Source organism: Magallana gigas, chromosome 3 (assembly GCF_963853765.1).
Source record: "Magallana gigas chromosome 3, xbMagGiga1.1, whole genome shotgun sequence".
NCBI classification, from domain to species: domain Eukaryota; kingdom Metazoa; phylum Mollusca; class Bivalvia; order Ostreida; family Ostreidae; genus Magallana; species Magallana gigas.
Genome location: NC_088855.1, coordinates 56,408,946 through 56,420,748, shown reverse-complemented (window position 1 = coordinate 56,420,748; position 11,803 = coordinate 56,408,946). Strand labels below are relative to the sequence as shown.

The 11,803-nt window shown below is 33.6% G+C and overlaps 1 long non-coding RNA gene across 1 annotated transcript; it reads left to right on the top strand.

The window, feature by feature from the left end:
- The first annotated feature begins 7,043 nt into the window (after positions 1-7,043).
- LOC136274141 (uncharacterized) lies at positions 7,044-10,789 on the top strand. Its single transcript, XR_010712434.1, has 2 exons — positions 7,044-8,209; positions 10,487-10,789. It is a non-coding gene; the product is annotated as an uncharacterized lncRNA (long non-coding RNA).
- Positions 10,790-11,803: the final 1,014 nt, after the last annotated feature.

Below are 11,803 nucleotides of genomic sequence, written 5' to 3'. Positions count from 1 at the left end.
TTGTGTTGCGTCTTAGATAAATTGTTGTGATTCAATTTCATTTTTTTCATCTATATCATTTATGAATTCAATGAACACACATTATTTAAACGTTCTATGTGCAACTATTTGTCGGGGCGCCCCTGTTTGTGACCCCGCGCGCGCGCGCCGAATGTAAACAGTAACGAACGGCATTGTAGAAAAGAGAGAGCCGTAATGCAGAAGAGAAGTTGTGTATTCTTTCGGTGTACACATGCATTTTCAATTTGCTGTGAAACATATGAACATGCACAGGGAACAATACTACATATTTGTTTAAGGAGGATATTTTTCTCGTGTGAATCGTTTACGAGGAAATTCTGACAGCCACACTTCTGTCGACGATCAGCCGTTGATAAGCTACGAGTAATAAAGGGGAAAAGATGGACATTAAAGTGTGTGATTTATGTGGATGTTACTGAAGAAGGTGAGGCTTTTACTCCTTTTAAAGTTTCTTGTTAACTGGTTAAAATTTAGTATATAGTATAGATGTACATGTAAGTACGTGCACACTGTTAGATGTTTTTGTTATGGTGTGGGTGTTTGTTTAATAACGTGTAATTTTTACATGTTTCATGGGTGTTTAGACTCGCTCGAGGTTCATGGGGGACTGGAAAGGGTAACTGAATTTATCTATTAAAAAAATAACAGATTGTGAATTTTCAACTCAAAATTCAAAGCAGGGTCTAATTAGAAACATATCATATATTCTTGTGCAGAGGACTCCAAATGTAGTCATGAATACCCTGTAGACATAACTTCAAGTAAATAAAATTGTATACTTCAGACTTCAGAGTTAAAACATGACTTTAATATCTTTATGATGCCGATCATTGTATCATTAAAGAGGTTTAGCAGACCAACGGGTACCCGGTACATGTACTTGTACATGTAGGTTACAAGTTAGAACTATGCCTACCATTCTACCAGTTCACATAATTTTTCTTGTTTAGCAGTTATGATGTGTACTTAAATTGTCCTTGTTAATGTTTTAAATGTAATTTTTTATTCTCTTTTTTTAATCTGACTACTGGCAGTACTGGCGTGCGAGCAGTTCTCGCCGAGGACCATTTCTCGCTGGTGCACTGTTACATCATATTTTCGTATATAATTTTATGTGTTGATAAAATGACGTAACAATGCACTGGTGAGAAATGGTACTCGGCAAGAACTGATCGCACGCCAATATTGATTAATTACAGACAAAAACTGAAGGTTGCGAGTGTTATTTTTAATTGAACAACATTGTTTAAAATAATTCTTTATATATGTGACGATCAGACCGGATTGAATACCAGTGCCAGATAGCTCAGTTGGTAGAGCACCTGACTAGAGATTCAGGGGGCCCAGGTTCAAATCCCTTCATTATTTCTCCCATCCTGTTACAATATTGGTGTTGTGACCAACCCCTGGAACTAACAGGTTAACTCGATCCTGCCAGGGATGATCTTCGAGGGTGAAGATCATTTAAGGGGGAGGAATGTGACGGTCAGACTGGTTTGAATACCGGTGCCAGATACATGTAGCTCAGTTGGTAGAGCACTTGACTAGAGATTCAGAGGGCCAGGTTCGAATCCCACTTTGTTCCGTCGTTATTTCTCCCATCTTTTACATATACATGTATATCAGATATATGACAGATGATTAAGGTCATTACATGTTTTGCAAGATGCAATAAGTGCAGTGTTTTCCCCAGAAAATTTTTGATGCATGGGGGGAATTTTGACAGCGTTGGTGCGCGGTGCAACGGAACAGCGCCCCAGACAGTGCGAAATCACTGCGCATAATAGTACATGTACTACAAGTTGCGTACTACAATTGATGCATTCTCATGAAATCTACATCAACAAGTATTATTTCATTTTATTTGTAATTCATATACTTATCCTTAATTTTTCTGGTTTTGGTTAGTGTTAAAAACCTTTACTTTACAACAGAATACATTTAAGTGAATATTTATGTTTCTTGTTATTATTTGGTGTGGTTTTCTTGACAGTGTCGCATAAACAATTTACCCGCTCCTAAAACACAAACTTTCTTTTTGTGGATTCAGCTTACCGCTGATTGGCTGCTGTTGCAGCAGACAAATAAGATATGCACGCACAAAACACAATGAACTTATCAGAGAATGAGTTGAGTTTATTTAAACTGTTGGAATTTGGGTATTTTTTTTTAAAATGTATACTTGTGACAAAACATATATGTGGTACATACAGCTGTAGCTTTATGAAGAAAATTTTGGTTAGACCATGTATACCTATCATGCAAGTAAATGATATTTACAAAAACCTTGCAATTTATGGCACACGAAATATACGCTAGTTTTATAAAGATTGACATACATGTAATGTACCACATTCTTTGAAAAATAATCTATTAAAAATTCTTCATTAAGTTTACTCATACATGTTTTATACTTATTACACGTAGTATTATTTTTAAAACATGTAATTTATAAGAAAATAAACAAAAACCCTCGCTAAATTTATTTGCAATTGAAACAAAAAATACACAGTAGAATTGATAAAAAATGGTATACCAGAAGCTAATACCAGTACATGTACTTTGACGCTGTTCAGTGGGTAATATTCGTTTGTAATTTACGAATTGAAATATTGACTGTTGCACTACAAGTACGGTAATAAACTCTCTCTCTCTCAAACTCTCTCTCTTTCTCAATTTGATAAGTGTTTATACCTATGAAAATTTTTTAATATTATATTATGACTTGATATGCAAATTTTTGATCTTGTACTGCCTAAATGTTATGTCATGTATTGGGATATGTCATACTTATTACACTGCATGGTCAGTGTACTTTTTACAGAAATACTATGCATATGTTAATGTAAACACAGCTATTACTAGTACATGTATGTAAACACAGCTAATTATTTTTTTTATTTATTTCAGCTCAAAACAGACTCTTGTTACCACATGGCTTTTACCGGTACCTGTTGATTCTTGTGGGTCAGCTCCTGAGATTAACCTGTCACCTCTATCCACATGCATATTCCTTGTGTTCTACAGACTATTTACTGGTAATTCAAATTAAATCCGATAATGCATGAACAATAATGGAACTTGAAGAAAGCATCATGCCATGTTGTGGTTTGTGTTTGATAAGAAATTATGAAAACAAAATTAAGGCTGTGCAAAGAAATTCATAATTGCTGTGAAAATTTGTTTTTCAATAAAAGTATACAATTATGTTTCCTTTATTTTTTATTTCATAAAGATATTTAGATGTGTTTACATAATTGAACCCCCCCCCCTCTATTTAATTGTCTGCATTAAGATTACATGTAGGATATGTAAATATACATTTGACTTTGAAATAACATCTGCTATGATAATTACTTTTGAAATGAACAAGAAACAACCTATTTCTACCTTTCTAAGGTATATATGCATAAAAAAGTAGAAAAACATGTCAAATTTGAACATTTTTCATTGAAATCAACTCTGTCTCCAGCTACCTGGGTGTGTTTGAATTTAATTCTAATTTAAGGCAGATGTCTAACTTGTAGGTTGTAACTTACTGTTTTAGCATGGTTAGAAGAAGACTAGAAATCAGAATAGATTAGATATTCACTAAATATGATTGTTAGCTTACTTTTTTCATGAAAACAAGAAATCACAAGCAGGACAGCTGTCTATTTGTCAATTAAAATGGTACAAATCATACAATAAACAAATAAAGATCACATTTTAGAATCATTGATGATTGTTTTCAAATATGTGTGAGAAATGACTCAAGGAAATTGCCACATGTTTCATAAAATTAGGTAAAACATTTCAAACCATGACTTTTTATGAAAATCAAAAGATTGGGGGGTGGGGGGTATACATGTAAGGGTATTTCTAAGTGATGTGAAGCTTTTATCATGATTATATCATGTAGGCATATGTTGTATTGAATAAGGTTTCTTTTTAAAGGTGGTTGAACAAAAGTTGACCTCTAAAAGGTCAGATAAAGATGTTTTACTATGGAGAACCCTGTAAATCTGTGTTTACTAAAGGAAATTGGAAATGGTGGGTTCACTTAAATGGCCATATTTTTATTAAACCTCAATGGAATTGGCAATATGTGGTATTCTTTTTCTCAGAATTGCATTAGCTTTCTTATTTCTAAGACAAACGGTCTTTTCATAAAAATGTTAGTGTACTAAGTTAAAGATACAAGGAACAGTTTCGGATAAAGTACCGTCAATATTTTTGTAAAATTGAGAGTGACTGTACTTGAAGGTTTATCATTGTTGCGTAGATTCATGAAATGAATTTTAATGATTATCAATAGTTAGAGGGATGTCTCTTGTTGGAATTGGTAAGCAATATTAAGGCCCCTAATTTTAAGTACATGAGAAGCAGAAATAAATTGTGAAACTTGCGGCTATGACAGATATGTTGACTTTACAGTGAAATTGAAGGTTACAAACGGGAGGTTATATAACATGAAATGTAGGTGGATTAGATATTATATGCCTATTTAGTATTTACTGGGTATGAGGACAATAGCAAGTTTATTGTCCCCCAAGACAGCAAATATTTAGTGAGGCAAAGCCAAGGGAAATAGTTGCTGTGGAATGGGACAATAAACTTGCTATTGTCCGAATAGTCAGTTAATTGGTATTTCATTATACAGAAGAAAACTTTATTTGTCAGCGATGCAGAATTTCTTGATGATAAACAAATTAGAGTTAAATCAAACTTTGTATTTAATGCGGCGATCTTATTAGGTCAGAGGTGTTCCGAGTTTAAGGTGATATGGGGCACTTCCATGTTGTGACGTATTGTTTATCGAAATAAACAATAAAATAAAGTGTAATTATATAAGTACATGTAGTTTCTTCTCAAAAATGGTCACCTAACTCCTTAGCACAGTGGGTTAGAGGGTTTACTAGGAACCTGTAAGTCATGAGTTCGAATCCCGCTAGGGTTTTTACAATTTTTACCTTTTCAAATATTTTTAAAAGCTATTTTTTGGTTAAATATTGTAAAATTTGAAAATTCTAAACCAGTGAAAAGTTTTCAATTATATAGTACTTTAATCCACATTAATATCAACAGATGTCCCATACCACCTTAAAAAGGAGGGAAATCAAATTCTGCTGATGAATGGTTTTGATGACTATTCACCATGGGCAGATAGCATGGATACTATTTTAAATTAGATAAAAAGGCATGTTTATGCGGGCGCCTTCTAGTGATCAATTTGTCCGTCTGTCCATCCGAGATGGCTTGACAGGAGCATAGCTTCTCTCCCCTTGGCCCAATCTGGCTCATACCTCATCCACAGGGTTCCTTTGGTTGAAGGATGTGCAGTGACCTTGAACCATGTTTTTAGGTATAAGGTTAAGGTCATAGCAGAATTATATATATAAAATCCTTGTCTGGGGCATATCTTTTTTCCCTTTGGTCCAATCTGGCGAATACTCACAGAGTGTCTCTATGGTTAAACGATGTGCAGTGACCTTGCATGAAATTTCTAGGTAACGGGTGAAGATCATATCGGATCATGCAAAAATCCTTTTTTGAGAGCATATATAATTTCTACTAACCCCTATTTGGCTCAGACTTCACATAAGCAGAGCTTTTGAGTAAAGGGTGAAAGGGTGTGTAGTGACCTTGAACCTATTTTCAGTGAAAAGAAATTGTGAAGGTCATACCAGAATTATATTTTTAAAAATCCTTGTCCGGAGTATATCTTCTCTCCCTTTGCTCCATTCAGCCTCATACTTCACCCACATGATGCCTTTGTTCAAAATATATGCAATGACCTCGAATGATATTTGTAGATGAAGAGTCAAGGTCATATCAGATCACACAAAAATCCATATTTTAAGAGCATAGATATACTCTCCTTTTAGCCCCTATTTGGCTAATATTTTACCTTTACAGAGTTTATTGGTTAATGGCGTGCAGTGACCTTGAACCAAGTCTGTCAATGTGAAGGTCATAGCAGATCTTTTTAAAATTAGTTTTAGATAGAAGATTATTTTCCAAATATGCTTAATCTTGGTCAGATTGAACAAAAATGCATGTATGTTAGGGGGAATGAAATTGAATTAAAAGTTCAATGCCAGCTTGAAAAATTTCAAGTTATAGGTCAAGGTCAAAGCAGAATTCTCTGAAATAACATAAGCGGGGTCCTTTGAAATGTTCACCATTTCAATGTTGTCTGGTTCATAGTAATTTTACATAGAAAATATTCACAGAAGTACAGTAAAGTAATCTTTACATCGATAAGTTTCTGACAATTAATGACGCAACGAGCACACAGTACGAAAGGTCAACCTTTTGAAAAGCAGTGAAGAGGAAAAGTTGCTCAGAATTATGTTTTAAACAAAATTGATTTTTTACATAAATTTTAATTTTGCATTCTGGGTTAAGAAAAGAGATGTTAGTAAACTTGTACTTAAAATGAAGTCAAATTTGTTAAGTCGTACTTAAACACTTTGGTTTTTTTTTGTTAAGTCGTTCTTGAAATGGTTAAGGGTTTTTGGTTAAGTCGTACTTAAAAACATTCGGATCATGTTAAGTTGTACCAAGAATCATTCGATTTTTTTTATCTTTTTGTACTTAGGTTTCTTTGTTACTAGATTAAGAACTCTGCTTCTTAGACGTACTTCTAGCGTTGCTTTCGACATTAGCGGAAAACCCACTCGTTGCTTTGCAACGAGCTTTGCTCTAGTTTTTTAATATTTTTCTTTGAAATTTTTACACCTTATAGTGACCCTTTCACTGATTAAGAATATGTAATTAGTTTTAAAATCGATCAAGGCATTCTCGAGAGATAAAGCGTCAAAGTTCTGAAGCGGAGTCCGAGTAGCTCAGTCGTTATAGTCGTGGACATGGCTCAGGCGACCCGGGTTCAAGCCTCGAGTGCCGCAAAATTTTTTTCTCTTTTTTTCGCTTAGATCTACGATTTTATCTTTGAATTGATAAGTTTAATCTTATTTATTCAAAAATTGGACGGAAGACCCACTCGTTGCTCGCAACGAGATCGAATCTAGTTATTATTTTTTTTTTTCCCGCAAATTTTGTGCACGAGATTTCTCGAACATTTTTTGTCTGATTGCTATGAAACTTTAAGGGTATGTAGATGATATTAATATCTCTAGACGTTTTTTTCAAATTTTTAAAATTCACTTCCGGTTATGAGTTATTGCCCTTTAATTGAAAATTGGGGGGTCTTTTGTCCAGAGTTGATCTCGGGAACTACAGATGATAGATGCATGAAATTTGGCGAAATTGTCGGTAACATTTTATAGTTTTGCTGGCATGAAAATTTTGGTAATTTCTTTGTTAGTTTTTGAGCTATTTGTCGCCAAAGTTTAAGCTTTTTTCGGGGCTGAAATTTTGTTGCTTTTTGTATTATAACCTTTAAACTAAAAATATTTTGTTAATACATATAGAACAAAAGTTGTTTAGAATAACGAGAGCTTTCATTTAAAATTAAGAAAAAAGGGCTGGCCCCTATAATTAGGGGTCAGCAGCTCATACACGTATTTTTCTGATAGCAAAAATCGTTATCATTTTATGAAAAAAAATTAATTCAGTTATTGTTAATATATTAAATAATGTCATTTGGTATCAAATTTAAAAAGTTCTGTGCCCTATTTTTTTCAAATTTCATAAAACAAATATGTGTGAATCGTAACGTTACATGAACGAGTTAATTTGTCTACATAGACACACAAGCGAACAAATGCCACTTTAAGGCCCAGGCATATACTGCATTACGTTGTGTTGCGTCTTAGATAAATAGTTGTGATTCAATTTCATTTTTTTCATCTATATCATTTATGAATTCAATGAACACACATTATTTTAACGTTCTATGTGCAACTATTTGTCGGGGCGCCCCTGTTTGTAACCCCCGCGCGCGCGCCGAATGTAAACAGTAACGAACGGCATTGTAGAAAAGAGAGAGCCGTAATGCAGAAGAGAAGTTGTGTATTCTTTCGACGTACAAATGCATTTTCAATTTACTGTGAAACATATGAACATGCACAGGGAACAATACTACATATTTGTTTAAGGTGGATATTTTTCTCGTGTGAATCGTTTACGAGGAAATTCTGACAGCCACACTTCTGTCGACGATCAGCCGTTGATAAGCTACGAGTAATAAAGGGGAAAAGATGGACATTAAAGTGTGTGATTTATGTGGATGTTACTGAAGAAGGTGAGGCTTTTACTCCTTTTAAAGTTTAAAAAAGTTAAAGTTAAAATTTAGTATATAGGCCTAGTATAGATGTACATGTAAGTACGTGCACACTGTTTGTTTTTGTTATGGTGTGGGTGTTTGTTTACTAGGCTAACGTGTAATTTTTACATGTTTCATGGATGTTTAGACTCGCTCGAGGTTCATGGGGGACTGGAAAGGGTAACTGAATTTATCTATTTAAAAAAATAACAGATTGTGAATTTTCAACTCAAAATTCAAAGCAGGGTCTAATTAGAAACATTAGAAACATATCATATATTCTTGTGCAGAAGACTCCAAATGTAGTCATGAATATCCTGTAGACATAACTTCAAGTAAATAAAATTGTATACTTCAGACTTCAGAGTTAAAACATGACTTTAATATCTTTATGATGCCAATCATTGTATCATTAGAAAGGTTTAGCAGACCAACGGTTACCCGGTACATGTACTTGTACATGTAGGTTACAAGTTAGAACTATGCGTACTATTCTACCAGTTCACATAATTTTTCTTGTTTAGCAGTTATGATGTGTACTTAAATTGTCCTTGTTAATGTTTTAAATGTAATTTTTTATTCTCTTTTTTTAATCTGACTACTGGCAGTACTGGCCTGCAAGCAGTTCTCGTCGAGGACCATTTCTCGCTGGTGCACTGTAACATCATATTTTCGTATATAATTTTATGTGTTGATAAAATGACGTAACAATGCACTGGTGAGAAATGGTACTCGGCGAGAACTGATCGCACGCCAATATTGATTAATTACAGACAAAAACTGAAGGTTGCGAGTGTTATTTTTTATTGAACAACATTGTTTAAAATAATTCTTTATATATGTGATGATCAGACCGGTTTGAATACCAGTGCCAGATAGCTCAGTTGGTAGAGCACCTGACTAGAGATTCAGGGGGCCCAGGTTCAAATCCCGGTTTGGTCCTTCATTATTTCTCCCATCCTGTTACAATATTGGTGTTGTGACCAACCCCTGGAACTAACAGGTTAACTCCTGCCAGGGGTGATCTTCGAGGGTGAAGATCATTTAAGGGGGAAGGAATGTGACGGTCAGACTGGTTTGAATACCGGTGCCAGATACATGTAGCTCAGTTGGTAGAGCACTTGACTAGAGATTCAGAGGGCCAGGTTCGAATCCCAGTTTGTTCCGTCGTTATTTCTCCCATCTTTTACATATACATGTATATCAGATATATGACAGATGATTAAGGGTCATCACATGTTTTGCAAGATGCAATAAGTGTTAAAAACCTTTACTTTACAACACAATACATATAAGTGAATATTTATGTTTCCTGTTATTATTTGGTGTGGTTTTCTTGACAGTGTCGCATAAACAATTTACCCGCTCCTAAAACACAAACTTTCTTTTTGTGGATTCAGCTTACCGCTGATTGGCTGCTGTTGCAGCAGACAAATAAGATATGCACGCACAAAACACAATGAACTTATCAGAGAATGAGTTGAGTTTATTTCAACTGTTGGAATTTGGGGTTGTTTTTTTTTAAATGTATACTTGTGACAAAACATATATGTGGTACATACAGCTGTAGCTTTGTGAAGAAAATTTTGGTTAGACCATATATACCTATCATGCAAGTAAATGATATTTACAAAAAACTTGCAATTTATGGCGCACGAAATATACGCTAGTTTTATAAAGATTGACATACATGTAATGTACCACATTCTGTGAAAAATAATTTATTAAAAATTCTTCATTAAGTTTACTCATACTTGTTTTATGCTTATTACACATAGTATTGTTTTTAAAACATGTAATTTATAAGAAAATAAGCAAAAACCCTTGCTAAATTTATTTGCAAAAAAAAAAACACAGTAGAATTGATAAAAAATGGTATACCAGAAGCTAATACCAGTACATGTACTTTGACGCTGTTCGGTGGGTAATATTCGTTTGTAATTTACGAATTGAAATATTGACTGTTGCACTACAAGTACGGTAATAAACTCTCTCTCTCTCTCAAACTCTCTCTCTCTCAATTTGATAAGTGTTTATACCTATGAAAATTTTTTAATATTATATTATGACTTGATATGCAAATTTTTGATCTTGTACTGCCTAAATGTTATGTCATGTATTGGGATATGTCATACCTATTACACTGCATGGTCAGTGTATTTTTTCCAGAAATACTATGCATATGTTAATGTAAACACAGCTATTACTAGTACATGTATGTAAACACAGCTAATTATTTTTTTTTTTTTATTTCAGCTCAAAACAGACTCTTGTTACCACATGGCTTTTACCGGTACCTGTTGATTCTTGTGGGTCAGCTCCTGAGATTAACCTGTCACCTCTATCCACATGCATATTCCTTGTGTTCTACAGACTATTTACCGGTAATTCAAATTAAATCCGATAATGCATAAACAATAATGGAACTTGAAGAAAGCATCATGCCATGTTGTGGTTTGTGTTTGATAAGAAATTATGAAAACAAAATTAAGGCTGTTTATAAAGAAATTCATAATTGCTGTGAAAATTTGTTTTTCAATAAAAGTATGCAATTATGTTTCGTTTATTTTTTATTTCATAAAGATATTTAGATGTGTTTACATAATTGAAAAATCCCCCCCCCCCCCCTCTATTTAATTGTCTGCATTAAGATTACATGTAGGATATGTAAATGTACATTTGACTTTGAAATAACATCTGCTATGATAATTACTTTTGAAATGAACAAGAAACAACCTATTTCTACCTTTCTAAGGTATATATGCATAAAAAAAAGTAGAAAAACATGTCAAATTTGAAAATTTTTCATTGAAATCAACTCGATCTGTCTCCAGCTACCTGGGTGTGTTTGAATTTAATTTTAATTTAAGGCAGATGTCTAACTTGTAGGTTGTAACTTACTGTTTTAGCATGGTTAGAAGGAGACTAGAAATCAGAATAGATTAGATATTCACTAAATATGATTGTTAGCTTACTTTTTTCATGAAAACAAGAAATCACAAGCAGGACAGCTGTCTATTTGTTAATTAAAATGGTACAAATCATACAATAAACAAATAAAGATCAAATTTTAGAATCATTGATGATTGTTTTCATATGTGTGAGAAATTACTAAAGGAAATTGCCACACGTTTCATAAAATTAGGTAAAACATTTCAAACCATGACTTTTTATGAAAATCAAAAGATTGGGGGGTGGGGGGTATACATGTAAGGGTATTTCTAAGTGATGTGAAGCTTTTATCATGATTATATCATGTAGGGGTATGTTGTATTGAATAAGGTTTCTTTTTAAAGGTGGTTGAACAAAAGTTGACCTCTAAAAGGTCAGGTAAAGATGTTTTACTATGGAGAACCCTGTAAATCTGTGTTTACTAAAGGAAATTGGAAATGGTGGGTTCACTTAAATGGCCATATTTTTATTAAACCTCAATGGAATTGGCAATATGTGGTATTCTTTTTCTCAGAATTGCATTAGCTTTCTTAGTCTTTTCATAAAAATGTTAGTGTACTAAGTTAAAGGTACAAGGAACAGTTTCGGATAAAGTACCGTCAATATTTTTGTAAAATTGAG